This window comes from Euprymna scolopes, unplaced genomic scaffold (assembly GCF_053919585.1).
Source record: "Euprymna scolopes isolate OS-2025 unplaced genomic scaffold, ASM5391958v1 sca81, whole genome shotgun sequence".
Taxonomy (NCBI): domain Eukaryota; kingdom Metazoa; phylum Mollusca; class Cephalopoda; order Sepiida; family Sepiolidae; genus Euprymna; species Euprymna scolopes.
Genome location: NW_027633891.1, coordinates 88,307 through 99,360, shown reverse-complemented (window position 1 = coordinate 99,360; position 11,054 = coordinate 88,307).

Sequence of the window (11,054 nt, the reverse complement as noted above, 5' to 3'; positions counted from 1 at the left end):
AAGGAAAGTGAGAATTATGAGGCTGTCGAAAGTAAACCCATGATATTACTTTCCCTACATTTCCAGCCACAAAGTTAAATTTTTCTTTTTAAGCATTTATTTTTTTCTCATTTAATTTTGTACATCACAAACAGAATATTTAATAAGTTACAGAAAAAAAAAACCCAAAAAAACACTTGATACACATATGGTAACATTCTATTATGCTACAAGGATTCATGTTTAAGTGCGACTGATTAATAAACATGTTTGACTTTTAAGCTAAGAGAACGTGTACTATCTGTTATGACACTACACTTTTGTCCTTATTTTATCGCTGCTCAGTGAAGGAGCAATCCTTCTAGACTGAAGCATTTTTAAAATTTTTGTTTGTCTTAACCAGAGTGCCCTTTTAAGGGATCTGAATTTTCTCCACATTAAAAACTGACCATGTGTCTAACTTTGCCCTTGTGGGGAGGCAATTAAAAGGGAACAAAGATGCTTACAGAGATGTGCACCCACGCGTAAAAACTTGATATGAAAATGTTAAATGTCATCTCATCACCATCCACAACCCAGACAAACGTACATTTATGTCTGTCCGCATGTCTGAAAGACAATCTATTTCATCAGAGCGATTTCGAGAATCAATGGTAAACGAAATATGGAAGTCTTAAATAGCAGGAAACATTGCTAAGAAAATGGGCAAAATTCCAAATTTTTGGTAAGAGTAGAAACAACAATGATTTATAGAGCGATTATTGATCAACATCGCAAACAAGTGAATTCATTATCCAAGCAGCAGCAGCAACTAATCTGATGTTCAAAATGTATTGATGCATCGATTAAATTTAATTTTCTTTCCTTTTAAAACTTGGCCTTTTTTTTAATTCCATTGAATTTAATGACAATTAGAATCATCTCTTTAGGGAGAAATTATTTTATATTCAAGAGTTATTCCCCTTGGGGTCATATCCCCACAAATCTTGTAAATATGGCAAATCTCACACAAACATATGATCGAGAATAAAGACCACTTCTTTCTCATTTGCTTGATAATGTCCTTTGACAGAAGAAAAAGCCATGAGGAAAATGGAAATCTTGCTTTATGTAATAAATAATATGTAATAATATGTGCATTTCTATATGGAAACAATGTGTTTGTCCATATATCTGTAGATAATTTATTTCACTAGAGTTACACTATAACCCATATGACTTAAAGAATCATTTAATACCAAATAAAATATGGACATCGGAAACATTACTAAGAAAATTGGGCAAAATTCAAAATTTTGGCATGAGTGAAAACCACAATGATGATTTATGGAGAATTTATTAATCAACATTGCAAAGAACAAATGACTTCATTATCCAGGAAGCATCAGCAGCAGCCAATCTGATGTTCAAAATTTGGTTATCAAGTACGAAATAATGAATTCCCACACACACATTATATATATATATATAAAAAATGCATCGCAGGTTAGTATAAATTTATAAAAACTGTCATATATATATATATATATTAAATGACAAAATTTTCATATTTTTTTATATATTTATAAATTTATGCTAATCTGTGATGCATTTTTATCTTTTTATTTTTTACTAATGTTTAATCTAGTAAAAAAGCGAATATCTGAAAATCCATGGATTAAGCATTTTTCATGATAATTCTGTATTTGAATTTGATGGAGCAGTAAATATTGTTTATTCAATTTTATTTTCCATCATCTATTCTTACTATTTCTTTAATTATTCTATCTAACACATCCAGCTTTTTATCTTCATAGGTTCCAATTTTACGATAATACTAGCAGGGAGACCTGACGTTACCAGGGATTGAATGATGATCAACAAATGTTTCACATCCCCATACTTTATTGTCACCAAAATCAATGAAAACGCTCATTTTTCAATCAAATCGATTGATTGCCTGCTCTAGTTGGTAACCGACCTTGGTGCACTGGGAGGAAGCTTAACATACCTCCTCATGTAGTTTACATTGCACTGTAGAGAACCTACTATTGATTTTATAAAATTATTTTTATATAATGAATTTAATTAAAGCTTAAAATGAAAAGTCAAGTAGGTTCAATTGTGCTCTAAAAAGTTTGTTTGTTTGTTTGTTCTGTTTTACGGCATATCAACCACTTTGGGGTCATTTAATGCCGAGAGGTTCGTTATGTTGTGTTAAATATTGGTTTGTTCTTCTTAAGGTTTTTTTTTTTTTTTTTTGGGGGGGGGGGGTCTTTCCTTATATTTTTGAGTATATTTTAGTTTCTTTCAGAAAATTGATAATTTTTTGGGGATCAATCTTGTTTAATATTGTTTTCAGATTTTTTTCTTGGTAATACTTTGTTCGGATTTGTTCAAGGTCAATGCAGTTTGTCAGTATATGGTGTATTGTGTAGGGTTCTTGACACGTTATACAGTTTGGTGTCTCCTCCCCTTTTAGTAGATGTGAGTGGGTGATGTGAGTGTGACCTATTCGCAGTCTGGTCATTACTACCTCTTCCTTTCTTGTTAACTTTTTGGTGTTTCTCGTTCCAATATTTGGTGTTATTTGGAATAGTTTGTTTTTGGTGCATGAGCTCCAGTTTTCTTGCCATTTTCTCTTCAAAAATGTGTTTATTTTAGTCTTTAGGTCTGTATAGGGGATTTTTCCACTTATGTGGTTTTGTTGCAGAGTTTCCTTTGCTGCCTTATCTGCTTGTTCATTCATGTATATGCCGATATGGCTTGGTATCCAGCAAAAGTTAATGTTTTTTTTCATGGTTATGGCATCTATTTTGTTTAGCAATTTTGTAATAAGTGGGTTTGTCATTTTTTTTTCTTTTAGAGATATGAGTATTGAAAGTGAGTCAGTAAATATGATATATTTTTGATGGTCATCATTGGTTATTATATTCAGTGCCGAATCTATGGCTGTTGCTTCTGCGCTGAAAATAGAAGATTCGTTTGGGAGCCTTTTCTTTAGTTTTATTTTTTTGTGGATGGCTGCGCATCCTACTTTATCTCCATCTTTTGATCCGTCAGTGTAAATTTGTGTATATTCTTTGTATGTATTCTGGATGATAAGTAGTTCTTCATGGAAGGTTGATGGGTGGGTTTTCGTTTTGGGATATTTATTTAATTTTAATATTATGTGTGGTTGTTTGATCATCCAGGGTGGAGTTTTTGATTTGTTATATTTATGTATTTTTGTAATGTCCATTTGGGCTTCTGTGAGAAGGTTTTTTATCCGGAGGCTGTAGGGCTTGATGATATTTTCTTTCTTGTTGAAGAGATGTGTGTATTGTGGGTGAAGGGTACATTGATATGCAGGATTTGTTGGACTTGATACCAGCTTTAGGTAATATTGTAGCGCTAACTTCTGTCGTCTTAGAATCAGTGGAGGCTCGTGGGCCTCTATATAGAGGCTTTCTACTGGAGAGGTTCTAAATGCTCCCAAGGCTAATCTTAATCCTTGATGATGGATTGTATTTAGTTCTTTTATGTAGGACTTCCTTGCTGCTCCATAGATGAAGCATCCATAGTCCATTTTAGATCTGATTAGAGTTTGGTATAATTTCAATAATGTGACTTTGTCTGCACCCCAATCGGTGTGTGCTAGGACTTTGATCAATTGCATTGTCTTTTGGCATTTTGCTTTTAAATATTTTATATGCGGTATAAAGTTCAATTTTTTATCGAATATAATACCTAAATATTTATGTTGGTCGGTGAGTGGGATGTTCTTGTTATCCAGTTTCAGGTTGGGGTCGTGGTGGAATTTTCGTAATTTGCAAAAGTGGATGCATTTAGTTTTTTCCTCTGAGAATGTAAATCCATTTTCTATGGCCCATTTGTTTATTTTATTCAGACAGAGTTGTAGTTTGCGTTCGGCTGTTTGTATATATTTAGATTGGTAGTATATAAGTAGGTCGTCCACGTATAGGGCGTTTTCAATTCCTGGGTCTATGTTTTTTATGATATTGTTTATTTTAATGTTGAAGAGGGTGACAGACAGGATACTGCCTTGGGGGACCCCCATTTCTTGATCTTTTTGGACTGAATAAGTGTTGTCCATCCGTACTTGGAAGTTTCTATTTGTTAAGAAATTTCTGATAATTTCTGGCATTCTACCCCTAAGTCCTAGTTCATACAGGTCTTTTTGGATTCCGTATTTCCAAGCGGTGTCATACGCCTTTTGCATGTCAAAAAAAATTGCTATTAGATGTTCTTTTTTTGCAAATGCTTCTCTTATGCGTGTTTCCAGTTTTATTAAGTGATCGGTGGGGCTTCTATTTTTCCTGAAACCCGACTGGCTTTCTGTAATTAGATTTTTGCTTTCCAAGTACCAATTTAACCTTTCGTTAATCATTCTCTCAAAAGTTTTGCACAAACAACTAGTTAGTGCAATGGGTCGGTAGTTTGTTGGGTTTGTATGGTCTTTTTTTGGTTTGGGTATTGGGATTACTGTTGCCTGCTTCCAGTTTTTTGGAATGTTGTTAGTTATCCATATCTCATTGTAAATTTGTAATAAGTAGTCCAGTGATGGTTTTGGTAGTTTTTTGAGGAATTGATAATGGATCTCGTCGGGGCCGACTGCTGTATCGGGAGATTTGTTTATTGCCTCCTCTAGTTCTGCACTGTTGAATAATTGATTGTAGTTTTCTTCATTTTTTGATTTGAAGTTTATTTTTATTTTTTCTTCATTTTTCTTTATAGCTTGGAATTTTTTATTTTGGTTTTTTGATGATGAGTTCATTGAGAATTGTTCTGCTAATTTATTTGCGATATTTTGTTTGTCGGTAATCTTTGTGTTGTCGCATATAAGGTGTTTAATAGGGTTCTTTGTATTTTTTCCTGCTATTTTTCTGACCATCTCCCATACTTTTTTGGGTTTTGTGTTTTGATTAATTTTTGTTACATAGTCTTTCCACGAGTTCCGTTTTGATTCTTTGATAGTTTTCCGTGCTTTGGCTTTGCTGTTTTTATAGGTGTCCAAATTTTCTTTCGTTGGACTGTTTTTGAATTTCCTTAGGTTTGCACGTCTGGCTCTTATAGCTTCTTTGCATTCTTTATTGTACCAGGGTTTGTTATATTTTGTAGTAGTGGAACTTTTTGGTATGTTCTCCTCGGCTATTGTGAGTAGGGTGTTGCTGAAATATGTGATGTGTTCTAAGTCAGGATTCGCTTCAGGTATTAATCTGTATTGACATGTATTTTGGAAATTTTCCCAATTTGCCTTTTGTAAATTCCAGCGGGGTGTTTTGTCTTCTGGCTTGGGATTCTCGTTTTCTATTATGATTGGGAAGTGGTCACTTCCGCATGTATCCTTATGTGTTCTCCAGCTATAATCCATGTATATAGTTGGGTCACATAGTGTTATATCGATTGCTGATAGGGTTCCCGTTGGTGGGTGCATATATGTATTCTCTTTGTTGTTGAGTAGGCATAGATCATTTTGGTTAATTATTTTTTCTATGGTTTGGCCTCTTTTGTTGTTTTTTTTACTGCCCCACCATATATTGTGACTATTGAAGTCTCCCAACAGTAGAAAAGGTTTAGGTAGTTGTTTGATTATATTGTTTAATTCTGTTTCGTTTATTGTTTCATTTGGTGGTATATAGAGTGAGCATAGGGTTACTGTTTTGTGTAGTGTTGCAGTTATTGCAACAGCTTGCATATTTGTTTTTAAGTTCACTTTGCTGTGTGGAATGTTTTCGTTTATCAGTATTGATGATCCACCGGTGGCTTTGCATGATAATTTGTTTATGTGGTTGTATATTGAGTAGTGTTTTATGTTAATTTTGTCATTTTCTTTTAAGTGTGTTTCCTGTAGGCAAATTATTGCAGGACATAAGGATTTGATAAGTATTTGCATTTCTTCGATATTAATTTTTAATCCTCTTATGTTCCACTGTAGGATTTTGTTAGTCATGGTTTATATTTTCTTTTGGTTTTGGACTGTTGGTGTTTATGTCTACGTCCATAGTTTCGATGTTAGTTTGGGTGTTTCTTTTGGAAGTGGATGGTCTGTTTCTTGTTTCTGGTGAGAGGCTTTTTTTGGGTTTTGGTCTGGGACTTTTAGATTTACTTTGTCTTGACTGTCTTTTTTGGCTACCAGTTTCAACTAGTTCAAATTTATTTTCATTTTCAATTAATACTAATTCTGTTTTTTGTTTGTCATTTTGTTTTTGGGGGGTAGTTTTTTTGTTGTTCTGTTCTATTTCCATTTTTTCTGTTGTTGTGTGTTTATTTTTAACATCTGTTTTTGTCCTTGTTAGTGACTTGGATCTTTCACGTTTTGATAATTGAGGAGGTTTCATTTCTTTAGAGATTGATTCCTCAATATTGATGGAAGTTTTTCTGATTTCCTTTGTTTCGTTTTCTTTTATACTGGGTTGTTCGTTTCTGACTTTTATTTGGCTGTTAGAATTTATTTTCAGTTCTGATAAAAAAGATTTTAATTCTTCAAGTATGTTCTTTAGTTCTTTTGCTAGGTTTGCAATTTCTGGAGCAAGGTTTAGTTCATTGTAGTTGTACATTTTGTTTGCTTGTTGGGTTATTGTGGCATATGAGTTTTTGGTGCGATTTGTGACTTCTTTGCGGGCTTCTTGGAAGGTTATATTTTTTTGATATTTGATTGTTATTATTTCCTTCTCTTGCTTATATATTTTGCACTGTTTTGAGTGAGAGTGGTGCTCTTCTTGACAGTTTGTGCATTTGGTTTTATTTGGACAGTCTTCTTCATCGTGGTCTGGGTTTTTTTCACTGCAGTTTCCACATGTGAAGAATCTTAGACATTGGTCTTTATTATGTCCAAACTTTTGGCAGTTGTAGCATTGTAAAGGTTTTGGAATGTATTGTTCTATTTTCGTTCTTTCATAACCTATATTGATGGTCTCTGGTATTTGAGGATAATTGAATGTTAATATATAAGTGTTTGTATATATTACCTCTCCTTTTTTTTTAAATGTGATTCTTTTTACATCTGTGACCCCTTGGTTTTTTAGTTCTGTTTTGATTTCTTCTGTTGTGCAGACGGAGATTTCCTGGTTTTTTATGACTCCTTTGGAGTAGTTTAGTGTTTGGTGTGGATAAGCTTTGATGTTTGTTTCATGCAATTTTTGTAGTTGAAGTAGAGTTTTGGCCTGTTTTTTATTTTGTACTTCTACCAATATGGTACCATTCCTTAATTTTTTGACATTTTTAGGTGTTATTTTGCTTGATATTACCTTTTGGATAATGAAGGGTGACATTTTAGTTAACGGTATATTAGACGTTGCTTCTAGCACGATGAATCTTGGAAAGTTTGTATCTTCATTGTCGCTGTCAGAGTCAATTTCTGTGTGTGGTCTCTTGGATTTTTTGGCATTCATAATAATTTTTGAAAAATTCATCAGCCATGCTCCCCACCCTCCTCGGAGCCCCTTATGGGGAAGAACTATGAGGGGGTAAATCCCATTCGCCTCGGTTCTCCAGGGCTACATAGCTGGTATACTCAAACATGGGGAGGTTTCCAAGCATTCACAATATATGGTTATGCCCACCCAAGTATGGGATTTCCCTGTATTTTTATTATTCCTGATGGTTACCTTTTTCCCAGCTTGATTGACCCTTCAGCCATCGCTTATTAACTCAGTTTATTGTTTATGTTGAGTGTTAGTGTGTTTTTGTTTGGATTGTCTGAATTAGTGCTTGTCATGACCAACCGATTGATTGGATCGGGCCTATCCAACCTCCCGTCTAGCCTAGTAAGGGCCAAAGTGGTGTGTTGTAGTATCATGTTATTATTTCCTAGGCATGTTCCACTCAACCACCAGGATCCCGTTCTTAATGCATTACGGGTTGCCACCAACGGTCAACTGGTGGTCCCATTGAAGGATTTTTACCCTCTGCAGGGGGGCAGTTGGTATGTTCTATCGCCCTACCAACTAGGCAAAAAAAAAAAAAAAAAAAAAAAAAAAAGGGTGAGGAGGTGAAGGAAAAAGAAAACGAGGGAGGGGAAGGGGAGGAGAATGTTGTTTTTGTTTTTGTTTTCGCAGAACATGACTAAGTTTTGCAAAAGGGAATAAAAAAACAAAGACATCTATGTAGGTGCGTTTCATCTCAGGAAGTCAGTAGACAGCCTGATCTGGTAGCACCAGAGAAGCACGGAGAAAATCAAATTCAAAACATGAGATTAGAAAGAACGACATTGTGCAAATTTTTATTTTTTTAAATAAACAAATATTCATCTATTTAAAGTTTCAAATTTCGGCTCATAACAAATCCCTCATCAAGAATTTTTTAAAAAGTAATACATTTTTTTTCTTACTTGCAAAGGTGTCATTTGACAATTTATTTGTCGAAGACGGTGATTGTATATTGTCCAGTTGGTAGGCGTCCGTTCATGTGCAAATGTGTAGCAATTAGAAGTAATCCACTTTTTAGAAGCGCAGAGAAAATGAAATTCAAAACCTGAAGTGAGAAAGAGCGACCACGTGTAAATTTTTATTTTTTTAAATTCTAAAGTATGCTTACAGCAGAACCAATAACACACACACACACACACACACACACACACACACACACACACACACTTAAAATTCTAAAGTATATAGCAGAACGAATAAAATTAATTATCCGAACAAAACAGCTTTGCACCACTTTATGCCTCTTTATGAATATGAAAATCAAGTTATAACCCTACTAAACCTTATGTCTAGAATCCTTATTCCAATGTTCTTGACTCTAGAATATATTAAAAAAATTAGCGCTTAAGTGTAAGGGTCCTAAGAAAAAATATAAATTCAAGGAACCTTGCTTGACTTATGTCTAATAAATATAGATCAACATAGATATAGATTCAATGCAAATCAGAAATATTTGAATTTGCAAACGGGAGGTTGTGCATATATCATACTTACTTAAAATTGTTTTTAAATATTTCAATTTTTTTAATTGAAATATTTTATTTAAATATTAAAAAAGTATTTTTGATTCATAAAATATATCAATGGACACATGTTTCTTGATATCACCCATCATCAGCATAGGTAAATAAGAATGCCCCTGACCCACTTCCCATAGCAGTAGAACAATGAAACTGGGCACAGTTATTAGTTTTTCTCTACATAGAAATCACCCAGAGTTATGCATTTCTCCCATCGTTTAATGCAGCTCTGGAGACCGTTTTTGTAGAACACCCCAACCACGACCTGACTTCAGAAATCAAGGCTGCATCATCTAGGAAACGCTTTCCTTTCAAAAACAACTTCATGGCTGCAAAGAGGTGAAAGTCAGAGGGTGCAAGGTCAGGAGAGTAGGGAGGATTTCATTACCACATGCTCGTGCTTCTGATCTGGCAACATGCGAGTTGTGGACCGGAGCGTTGTCCTGCAGGAGAGGGGTAACTTTGCTGATCTTGCCCCGCCTCTTGATTTTGATAGCTTCCCTTAATTTCCTCAAAAGTGAAGCATAATAAGCTCCTGTAAATCTGTCATCACTACTCCGTCCTGGTCCCAGAAGACTGTGAGCATGACCTTGCTCGCAGAGGGCTGCACCCTTGCCTTCTTTGGAGGTGGTGAGTCCAAGTGCTTCCACGGCATTGATTGGGCTTTTGTCTCTGGATCATAGTGATGGACCCAGGTTTCACCCTGTGTAATCAGTCTTTTGAAAAACTTTGACTCATCTTCTTGGCATATCTCCAAATTCATCCTCGAGCACTCGACCTGTTCTCGCTTCTGGAATGGTGTGAGCAACCTGGGAATCAATCTGGCAGACACCGTATGCATATGCAAATAGTCATGAATGATAGTTTCCACAGACCCTGTACTAATCTTGACACCTTGGGCTATTTGGCGAATAGTAATGTGCCGATCTTCCAAAATGACAGCCTCAACTTGATGGACAGATGCCTCATCAATGGCAGAAGGAGGCGACCAGGTCTGGGAGCTGTTTCCACAGACTTTCAGCCATGTTTGAATTCACGATGCCAGCGTTTTACAAGGTCATATGATGAGGCATTATCACCATAAGTTTCTTTCATTTCATCAAAAGTCTCCTGTGGTGTGCGTCCTTTTAAATACAAAAACTGGATCACTGCTCGACATTCAACAGGCTCCATTTTACACCTGACTCAGTTCAAAAACCTGTAAAACAGAAACTATAATTAGTTCAGAGCTGTAATTTGCCACACAACCCGTAGATATATAAATCATTGCACATGCAAAATTTCAGCTAGATCAGACAACTGGAAGTGGGTCAGGGGCATTACTTATTGCACGCCCCTTCTATCACTAGTCATGGGACGATTCCAATATTCTTCCCGATTCCGATAAAATTACTGATTCTGATTATTTCTAAATCTGTAAATATTAAACTATATAGAGAGTTGTTATTTTTTCCCGCATTACCATAAAAACACATGTTAAATGTACAGATATTTTTCTTAAACATAAAAATACATTTGTGGGAGATGATCGGGTTAGGGTTAATTTTAGTAATTGTTTAAAATCAATAAATACTTACTATTTTATCATTATCACCAGCAATGAAAATTTTTTTTAAACAAAATCAAATAAAAAAGACAAAAGAATCGTTTCGGCATCGGAAAAGAGGTATCAATTTTTTTTATACTGATTCCGATACCCCCAAATGTTCTGATTTTTCCAATTAATCGTCCCCACACTGCTTATAACATACACCGTAAGCTTCAAGGAGGCCTCATGCTAAATTTAATGCAATTCTGTTCCAATAGGTTTGGATGCTGTAAGTGTTTATTATTTTAAATATTAACAGGACTTTAGTAATATTAACATTATTACTTCCTATTTTACAGCTGGCATCTTAATAGTGCTTCATACTGCATTTGGTATATGCTTATTAAATAGTTTTCGATGCTTTAAGTGACCAACAGAGAAAGCAAAAATGATTGATTATCATCAGTTATATCTCAAAAGCATGGACTGCATTGGATAAGCTCCAGTCAGTATGGACTTCAAGGCTAACTGACAAACTGAAAATGCAGTTCTTCAGAGCAGTTGTGGCGTCTATCCTTGTTTACATTGCTACAACCTGGACACTCACATAAAGATTGG